This window comes from Littorina saxatilis, linkage group LG14 (genome assembly GCF_037325665.1).
Source record: "Littorina saxatilis isolate snail1 linkage group LG14, US_GU_Lsax_2.0, whole genome shotgun sequence".
Classification (NCBI taxonomy): domain Eukaryota; kingdom Metazoa; phylum Mollusca; class Gastropoda; order Littorinimorpha; family Littorinidae; genus Littorina; species Littorina saxatilis.
The window spans coordinates 42,593,337-42,604,657 of NC_090258.1; positions in this window are offsets into that span (position 1 = coordinate 42,593,337).

An 11,321-nucleotide genomic window follows, 5' to 3' on the forward strand; every position below is an offset into this window, starting at 1 on the left:
AAACGGCTTTTTCAAGAGAAAAATAAAACAGAAAAAGTTGACTGTATGATGTTAAAAAAAAAAAAAAATAATAAAAGGTGAAAATGTGTATCTGGTTTTTGTTTCGTTCTGTTTTTTTAGTGTTAAAAACTGACCTATGATTAAAGAGCAGATATCACCCTCGAGGTGCACCGCAATTTTGAAGAACTCGTAGCCTTTTCTTATTGAGTATTTATTCTGCAAAATAGTATATGCAGGATCATTAACAAAACCACCGTAACTGGTAAAATGTCTTAATTTGCTGAATAACAATAGGTTCTTTTAAATGTTAAATTCAAAAAGTCATATCAAGCATCATACAGAACTGTTCATAACCTAAAAAAAAAGAAAAGACACTGCAGTCCTTCTCACATATTTTAATGACTGTCAGCTAATTTTAACATTATAAATCGAGATAAACACATTGAAAGAAATTTTGTTTGTTTTGTTTTTGATCACAAATCGTAGTGTAAAACTTGTGTAACACTTTTTTTTATGAGTAGTGCAGGTATTTTCCGAGAAAAGGGCGTGTCTCTTGTTTTCGGCGAACACTGTTTTTGTGATGCCTCTGTTTTAAAACAATCTTCTTTTTTAAGTTGAAATTCATTCAAACAAACGGCGTCACCACTCCTACTTTGCCAGATTAATTGGTCATGATGGTCAAGCGTTCATCGAACTCACCCCCTGTTTATTAAAACAGACCTAGTAAGAAAACCGGACAAGAAACAGTTGTTATGTAGTCAATAATTTGAATAGAAATTTGATTTTGGGAAAAGATTGGTTAGTGAAACATAGCGTTCGATTTTGTTTCTGAGCAAGAGGATAGTACCGCCGTGATGGCGGAACTCAAGACAATACTGAAGAACCAGCGCAAAATGGAGTATACCATTAATAAATTAAAACAAATGAGTGAGGATGCAGGAGAAACTCAACGAAAAGTCCTCAAAAGGACGAGGAAAAGGGACGATTCTGATGTCCAAACCAAAATGCGTAAACGAATTAATCTCATCTTAAAAACAACGCAGAAAATGCACAGGAACTCAACAAAGTTAAACGTGTAAAGTTTCATCCTGAGAGCGGCGCCTCTGAGACCACAACGAGATCATCCCCGCAAGAAGAGGGTCGCCAGGGCGACCTCAAGACCCCCCCCCCTCAACACAACCACAGGCAATGTTAATACAGCACCACAGGCTATGTTAATACAGCACCACAGGCTATGTTCATACAACACCACAGGCTATGCTAATACAGCACCACACGCTATGTTGATACAGCACCAGGGGCTATGTTAATACAACGCCACAGGCTATGCTAATACAGCACCACAGGCTATGTTAATACAGCACCACAGGCTATGCTAATACAGCACCACAGGCTATGTTAATACAGCACCACAGGCTATGTTAATACAGCACCACAGGCTATGTTAATACAGCACCACAGGCTATGTTAATACAGCACCACAGGCTATGCTAATACAGCACCACAGGCTATGTTAATACAGCACCACAGGCTATGTTGATACAGCACCACGGGCTATGTTAATACAGCACCACATGCTATGTTGATACAGCACCACAGGCTATGTTCATTCAGCACCACAGGCTATGTTTATACAGCACCACAGGCTATGTTGATACAGCACCACATGCTAGGTTCATACAGCACCACATGCTATGTTGATACAGCACCACAGGCTATGTTCATTCAGCACCACATGCTATGTTCATTCAGCACCACAGGCTATGTTGATACAGCACCACAGGCTATGTTCATACAGCACCACAGGCTATGTGAGGACTGGGTGGCCGAGTGGTAACGCACTTGCGAATCGGAATCGAGAGGTTGCGTGTTCGACCCTGGGTCAGGCCGCTATTTTCTCCCCCCTTTCCTAACCTAGGTGGTGGGTTCAAGTGCTAGTCTTTCGGATGAGACGAAAAACCGAGGTCCCTTCGTGTACACTACATTGGGGGTGCACGTTAAAGATCCCACGATTGACAAAAGGGTCTTTCCGGGCAAAATTGTATTGGCATAGATAAAAATGTCCACCAAATACCCGTGTGACTTGGAATAATAGGCCGTGAAAAGTAGGATATGCGCCGAAATGGCTGCGATCTGCTGGCCGATGTGAATGCGTGATGTATTGTGTAAAAAATTCCATCTCACACGGCATAAATAAATCCCTGCGCTTAGAACTGTACCCACGGAATACGCGCGATATAAGCGTCATATTGATTGATTGATATGTTGATACAGCACCACAGGCTGTTTGTTTGTTTGTTTGTTTGCCAAGTCAGGCAGGAACAAGACAGCAAGAGGGTAGTACCGCCGTGATGGCGGAACTCAAGACAATAAAGAACCAGCGCGAAATGGAGTATACCATTTATAAATTAAAAAAAATAAGTGAGGATGCAGGAGAAACTCAACGAAAAATCCTCAAAAGTATGAGGAAAAGGGACAGACTGTGTTCATACAGCACCACAGGCTATGTTCATACAGCACCACATGCTATGTTCATACAGCACCACAGTCTATGTCCATACAGCACCACAGGCTATGTTCATACAGCACCACAGGCTATGTTTATACAGCACCACAGGCTATGTTCATACAGCACCACGGGCTATGTACATACAGCACCACAGGCTATATCTATACAGCACCACAGGCTATGTTGATTTGGCGTCGGGCCTTTTTGGACTGGCCACACAAGGCGAAATAAACACTTTAAACCCATATCAATAAAATGTATAGGTATGAATCAAAATTAGAGAAGGGGCAGGAGGCACAACTTTAGCTTATGAATAGTTATGTACAGAAGACTAATGAGAAGGTACAACAACTATTTCAAGCCCTAGCAGACAATCACAAATATATTAAAGATGTTAGCACGTATTTCAGACAACGCATGGACAATCTAGATAAATAGGACTTAGAAGTCGCATGGGTTTTGATTTCCTTGATTCAAAAGTCACGTTATTTCTCTGACTTCGAACACCAATTAAATGTCATTTTACAAGGATTTCACCATTTAGTTCAACGTAGGCTCTCTCCCTTGTTAGTTCCCGAATACATGTTAAAGCGAGCCCTTTCAAAAATTGAAAATACCCTTCGCCGACGTCATCCGGTTTTTAATGTGATTAACCACCACCCAGCTTATTACTACCAGCAGCAGTCGGTGATGTACGCGTTTCACCAGTTAGAGTTGACAGCTTTGATAAATTAGCGAGGATGTACGAAAAGTTATATAAACTGTATGCATGTATGTAAAAGTCAATTCTCCAAGAACTCTGTGACGACTCTCTTGGAAGTCACTGCTCTACTCTATACGAGAGAGACTATACCATTGAGAACTCTCTGACGACTCTCTTCGAAGTCACTGCTCTACTCTATACGAGAGAGACTATACCATTGAGAACTCTCTGACGACTCTCTTGGAAGTCACTGCTCTACTCTATACGAGAGAGACTATACCATTGAGAACTCTCTGACGACTCTCTTCGAAGTCACTGCTCTACTCTATACGAGAGAGACTATACCACTGAGAACTCTCTGACGACTCTCTTGGAAGTCACTGCTCTACTCTATACGAGAGAGACTATACCATTGAGCCAAGTCACTGCTCTACTCTATACGAGAGAGACTATACCATTGAGCCAAGTCACTGCTCTACTCTATACGAGAGAGACTATACCATTAAGCCAAGTCACTGCTCTACTCTATACGAGAGAGACTATACCATTGAGAACTCTCTGACGACTCTCTTGGAAGTCACTGCTCTACTCTATACGAGAGAGACTATACCATTGAGAACTCTCTGACGACTCTCTTCGAAGTCACTGCTCTACTCTATACGAGAGAGACTATACCATTGAGAACTCTCTGACGACTCTCTTCGAAGTCACTGCTCTACTCTATACGAGAGAGACTTTACCATTGAGAACTCTCTGACGACTCTCTTCGAAGTCACTGCTCTACTCTATACGAGAGAGACTATATTATTGAGAACTCTCTGACGACTCTCTTGGAAGTCACTGCTCTACTCTATACGAGAGAGACTATACCATTGAGAACTCTCTGACGACTCTCTTCGAAGTCACTGCTCTACTCTATACGAGAGAGACTATACCATTGAGCCAAGTCACTGCTCTACTCTATACGAGAGAGACTATACCATTGAGCCAAGTCACTGCTCTACTCTATACGAGAGAGACTATACCATTGAGAACTCTCTGACGACTCTCTTGGAAGTCACTGCTCTACTCTATACGAGAGCGACTATACCATTGAGAACTCTCTGACGACTCTCTTGGAAGTCACTGCTCTACTCTAGGCCTATACGAGAGAGACTATATTATTGTGAACTCTCTGACGACTCTCTTGGAAGTCACACTCTATACGAGAGAGACTATACCATTGAGAACTCTCTGACGACTCTCTTGGAAGTCACTGCTCTACTCTATACGAGAGAGACTATACCATTGAGAACTCTCTGACGACTCTCTTGGAAGTCACTGCTCTACTCTATACGAGAGAGACTATACCATTGAGCCAAGTCACTGCTCTACTCTATACGAGAGAGACTATACCATTGAGCCAAGTCACTGCTCTACTCTATACGAGAGAGACTATACCATTGAGCCAAGTCACTGCTCTACTCTATACGAGAGAGACTATACCATTGAGAACTCTCTGACGACTCTCTTCGAAGTCACTGCTCTACTCTATACGAGAGAGACTATACCATTGAGCCAAGTATAATGCTCTAAGGATCATTGTTGTGGGTCTCGTTCTGATGTTGCCGGTGACCAGAATTCCGAAAAGATGGCAGAGCACCAGAACACAGTGAAAATCAGCGAGAAACGAGAGGCCGTTATTTTGATCACACCATGGGCGGATGAAACCACACTACTGAGCGTCGCCGTTGTTCCCAGTCCAACGACGGCGGACCTCATGACGCCGGCCGAGCCTGGCTCCTTTTCACCTGGGCCTCGGTCTTCGTCTTGTTGTGACGATCTGCCGCCACCGACGCTGACTTGACAGGGGAAAACTTCTTGTGGCAACCTTTGAAGGTTTCTGGATGCACTTTATCCTTTGGCATGAATTCACCTGTGAAAGAGATGGGATGTATTGAGAAACGTTTTTTTCACAGAACATTGCGTGCACTTGCACGATGAAACACACACAGACATATCGCAACACTGAATGTTCAGGCAATCCATTCAAGGAAGAATGAGTTTCAAGGAGATAAATAACGGGTGTGTGTGTGTGTGTGTGTGTGTGTGTGTGTGTGTGTGTGTTTGTGTGTGTGTGTGTGTGTGTGTGTGTGTGTAAGTGTGTGTGTGTGTGTGTTATGTGAGGGATTGGGGGCAACAGCCTGAGAAACTGAAGCATTTGTTACCAGTGTTATCCATGCCAAGAAGGTTCCTTTTTTCTAACCTTCATCTGTCCGACACGTGCGATCTCACTTTTTCAGTGAGTTATTTTATCCCTCTAACATCTGCCCTGGTTGCCAGACTTCCGTCAATCTCATGTCAAATTTCACACTGTGATTCCCATGTGTCTGATCGCTTCTTTAACAGCACTTGACAGTGTCCAAACGGGTCATACAATTGCAAAGGCTCCTAATTGCCCTGCTCCTGTAAGCTTCGTTGGGAAAAGTCAAAGAGGCTAGCAGAAAACGTTGGGGGGAGGGTCTACGAGGTTGGGGGGGGGGGGGGGGATCTTAGATTGAGAGTAGACGGAATGCATGGGACGGAACTTTTATGAATCGTTTTGTAGTTTGTTGTGAGAAAAACGGGAGCTTTATCAAAAGAAATTTGTTTTAGAATATGATTATAAAAATGTGCAAGTATTACCATTTCAAAAAAGGTTAATGTATAATAAAGGTGTTATAATGCATAAAGTGATGTCAGGATATGCACCGGAGACATTACGTGATAATTTTATTTTGAACTATAACAGACTAAAACTCATAACACCGACTCCACGTATTGACCTTTTCAAATCAAGCCTTCTTTATTCAGGTGCGGTCCTATGGAACTCACTGCCTATTTTTCTGAATCATAAAACAAACACAGACAACTTTAAAAAAAAGTATATGTCGCACATAATGCAACTAAACATGTGCTGAATGGTTCATCAATTCATTTAAAATGTATGTGCATGTTAAACAAAATTATAATAAGATCTAAATTAAGTTATGTTAAAAATGGACACTTTTTATCATTGGAAATTGTACTGAAAATGCAGTATGACAATTTATTTTTAAATTTGTATCTGTATATACAGTTACAATGTATTAAGTTTGATGTGATAGTTCTTTGATTATATTGTTTTCTGTTCTTGTTGACCCTATATTAGGGCGAGGGCTGGATGTAAAAAAGCAATATTCTTGCTTATCTATTACCCTCGATAATAAAGATTTTGTCTTGTCTTGTCTTGTCTCTTTCTCTCTCTCATTCTCTCTATGTCTCTCTGTCTCTCTCTCTCTTTCTCTCTCTCTCTCTCTATCTCTCTTTCTCTGTCTCTCTCTGTCTGTTTGTCTCTCTCTCTCTATCTCTTTTTCTCTCTCTCTCTCTCTTTCTCTCTCTCTCTCTCTCTCTCTCTCTCTCTCTCTCTCTCTCTCTCTCTCTCTCTCTCTCTCTCTCTCTCTCTCTCTCTCTCTCTCCTAATTGCCCTGCACATGTAAGCTTCGTGTAACACTAATAGTATGATAGTACATCCGGCAAAAACCAAAACTATGGTAATCACTTCTAGACAGAAACACCAGCTGGCCCCACTTGACCTAAAGCTTAGCCTTGGTTCATTACCGATTGAGCAAGTGCGTGAACATCGGGTTCTAGGGGTCACAATAGATTCTGAGCTTAACTGGAAATGTCACTTAAACAATATGAACAAAACGTTATCGAGAAACATGTTTTTGTTCTCGCAGCTACGATATTATGTTGACACTTCAGTTCTAAAATTGTTTTACCATGCACATATTCTGTCACATCTAAGTTATGCTTCCACGTTGTGGGACAACTGTAGTGATGTCCACATGATGAAACTAAATTCTCTCCATCGTCGTGCAGCTAAACTGATGGTACCTAACTCATCAGTCACTTAACTGACAAGAAACTAAAACTGCTCGACCTCCTTCCGTTAAATCAGCAGCTTAAACTGAATAAAGCATTGTTCATGTTTAGAGTTACAAACAAAGAAGTCCCTGAGTACATTCAGTCACTATTTCAAAGGGCAACCAACAGGTATGGTTCCAGTAAATTCATTCCACCTCGCCCTCGACTAGATTTGTACAAGTCTAGTCTTGCATTCTCCGGATCTTTAGCATGGAATTCGCTTCCAACTGTACTTAAACATATTCCATCAGTCAAGGCCTTTAAAAAACAAACACACAGACATTTGTTCGAAGTCTGATTCAAAGTGAAACAGTTATTGTAACATTGTGGCAATTCGTAAATTGGTTTATTCCGATATCTTAAACCACCCTAATTTAATCAATACATAAACGTTATCTTATAGCTTCACATGTATATTAGCATGCGTGTATGCAATTTATGCATGGAAAAAGATACGGGATACGATTCTCTTTTTATGATTGTTGTTTTTCTACACTTGACTTGCTATTTGTTTGCTTGCTGTTGTTGTTTTTATTCAGGACCTCATGTTCTTATTGAACGTAACTTTGCACTCATTATTATCATTACTATTAGTGTTATTATTATCATTATTATTATTTTATTGTTATTAATCTTATTACCATGAAATCATCATCATTGCCTTCATTGCTATTATCATTGTTACTTTTGCTATCTTTATACTTCATAGTTTTTATTTAGTTAATCTATAACTTTTGATTTGCTTTTGAATGTTACTTATTACCATATATATGTATGTTTCGTCAAATTCGTAGTATCCATATACTCTTTTCATGTGTTGTTTTGTTCTCGTCTTTGTTTGCAAGGACAGATTGTAAGACTAGGCAATGCCTAAAATCTCCATCCTTCTGTAATAAAGTTTAATCAATCAATCAATATCTCTCTCTCTCTCTCTCTCTCTCTCTCTCTCTCTCTCTCTCTCTCTCTCTCTCTCTCTCTCTCTCTCTCTCTCTCTCTCTCTCTCTCTCTCTCTCTCTCTCTCTCTCTCTCTCTGACCGAAACTTACAGGCAGGCTAACGTGTTTCAGAGCCAAGAAACAAGTCTAGTCGGTCTCCCTGTTTGTTTTCAGCTCGTTTACATTATGAGTACGTCACAATGTTGGATCTAAGATCAGTGAAAAGCGTTTCACAACTGCTTTTCACCACGATTCTAACACACACACGTTCTGGTTATTGGGGTCGGTGGGCACTTGCAGTTGTTCCGCACACTTTGCCAACTGGATCAAGCTATTCTTCGTGTATCCAGTTATCGTAATTCCTCTCTCTTGAAGATACTTTTCCCCGAGTACGCTAGTACAAGGGTCCAGCAGACTTTAATTGTCCCCGAGTACGCTAGTACTAGGGTCCAGCAGACTTTAATTGTGTGTGTGTGTGTCTCGACTTAACAGCTTATTGCTGGGAAACTACTGGGCGCAGTTCGTTCAAAAGTTGATACACTAACTTGATAATAGGTCCGATTGATCGTATTAAAACTTCATAATGTTACCTGGGACCTAAATGCGAAATAAACCACAAAAAAAACGACTTGGCGGTGGGAGGAATTCGCGGTGCAACAGCCAGCCAGGCAGTCGGATAGAACGGTGCAAGGTCTCGGCAAACCAAGACTATGCCATACTCGTAGCAAAGCCGCCGAATGGTACCGTAAACCAAGAATAGTGACGTAAGAAAATAGAATGTCGTCTTTTGATTTGGAACGTGACGTGTTTTAGAATGGAGATGTGGTAGTGTGTGTGTGTGTGTGTGTGTGTGTGTGTGTGTGTGTGCATGTGTGTGTGAGTGTGTGTGAGAGGGAGAGAGAGAAGGAGTGAGGGAGAGAGAGAGTGTGTGTGTGTGTGTGTGTGTGTGTGTGTGTGTGTGTGTGTGTGTGAATGTCTGAAGAGTACTCGGGTCCAGCGCGAGCGTTTTTTATCTGTCTGTGTGTGTGTCTCGACTTAACAGCTTATTGCTGGGAAACTACTGGGCGCAGTTCGTTCAAAAGTTGATACACTAACTTGATAATAGGTCCGATTGATCGTATTACAACTTCCTAATGTTACCTGGGACCTAAATGCGAAATAAACCACAAAATAACGACTTGGCGGTGGGAGGAATTCGCGGTGCAACAGCCAGCCAGGCAGTCTGATAGAACGGTGCAAGGTCTCGGCCAACCAAGACTATGGCATACTCGTAGCCAAAGCCGCCGAATGGTTCCGTAAACCAGGGACCTATATTTAGGTCTATGTAACCAAGAATAGTGACGTAATTACGTCACGGTCGAAAGTCTTTGACGTCAATGCCTCCCTGTAGTCTTTTTCTCTCGCGCGGTGTGTGTGTGTGTGTGTTCATTTTGTGTACATGTGTTAGTGTTACTGTGTGTGTGTGTGTGTGTGTGTGTGTGTGTGTGTGTGTGTGTGTGTGTGTGTGTGTGTGTGTGTGTGCATGAGTCTGTACTCGTGTGTGTGTGTGTGTGTGTGTGTGTGTGTGTGTGTAAGAAAGAAAGAGAGAGAGGGAGGGAGTGAGGTAGAGAGAGAGAGAGAGAGAGTGTGTGTGTGTGTGTGTGTGTGTGTGTGTGTGTGTGTGTGTGTGTGTGTGTGTGTGTGTGTGTGTGAATGTCTGAAGAGTACTCGGGTCCAGCGCGAGCGTTTTTTATTTAATCTAGGTACGTCAAAAGTAGCAAAGTTTGTTGCACAAATTCCTTCCGTCGCATCACTTGTCGCCATGTGTGATGCCCCCGCAAGGGGCACGGTACTTTGTAAGCACCCAAAACCTCAAAGAGTGGAATGGTAAACCTGCAAATATTCGGCGAAATGTCGTTTGCAGACCTCATGGTGGTTTGAATATGATTGACATTTACACTTTTGTGGCATCGGTAAAGATAAATTGGATTCGCAGGCTCAAGATGTTGGAATTTGATGTGAAAAAGATTATTTTTGATATGATACCTGGAATGAAAGACATATTTAAAGTGGGTGCCGAGTATGTAAATGTGTTAATAAAACGATGTGGTAACCCTTTTTGGAAGGATGTCTTGAAACATTATAAGAAATGATGTTCCCTATGCGAGGTAATTAATGTGAATGATTTTGTTTCCGAATGTATACATTACAATTTGAACATTATACGACATCACGGGACAATTGTAAATAAGGAATGGATTGAAAATGATCTATTGTTTATCCATCAGTTGTTACATTTTAATGGAAATTTCTTTACCTTTGAAGAATTTAGGTTAAATTTTCCTTTTGTTCAAACTAATTTTTTATTCTATGAGGGAGTGATTAAGTCCCTACGAAAATATCAGAGAAAAGTAAAAATTGATTCGTTGAATGGTTTTCAGATTAGGGATTATAAACCCTGGCAGATTATTTGTAGAGGCAAACAGGCAATTAAAGAAGTCCTTTTGAAATCAAAATTTGATGATAACCCTGCAGGCATGAACAGATGGAATATGTATTTTTACAACCTGAACTGGAAACAGATTTTTGATAAGTGTTTCAAAACAACTAAAGACACACAGTTAAGATGGTTCCAGACCAGATTGCTTCACCGCATTCTTGGTGTTGCTAGCCGGCTATTTGTTCAAAAGATTCTTGACAGTCCCCTTTGTGCCTTTTGTAAAATTGAAAATGAAACAATTTCACATATATTTTGGTACTGCCCGCTTAGTCGGAAATTTTGGACTGACTTGGAAGAACTGTTAAACAGAAGTGGTATTTACCGCGCAAATGTTCTTTTTACAGAAGAATTTATTTTGTTTGGGTGTATGAACAATGTTAAGGTAGATGTGGTTTTGGATTTTATCATTTTGTTTGCAAAGTTTTATATTTATAAGAGTAAGTTACAAGAGACAAGGCCACTGTTAGAAATATTTCTTAGAAATTTGAAATACAGATTTGAAATAGAAAAATATGTATGTTTTTAATTAAGCGTTGTTGACTATGAATGTAAATGCTTGTGTAACTGTGTTGTAATTTTAAATGTGTCAAGCGCAAAGAGCATAATTGTAAAGTTATGATGTTGCGCTATATAAATGCTCATTTATTATTATTATTATTATTTAAGTTATTGAGACATCCCAGTGCACTAAGGGATTTATAGAGCAAATCGAGAAAATTCATTATTGAACGAAGCGCATAGCGCTGAGTTCAATAATTATTTTCGAGAT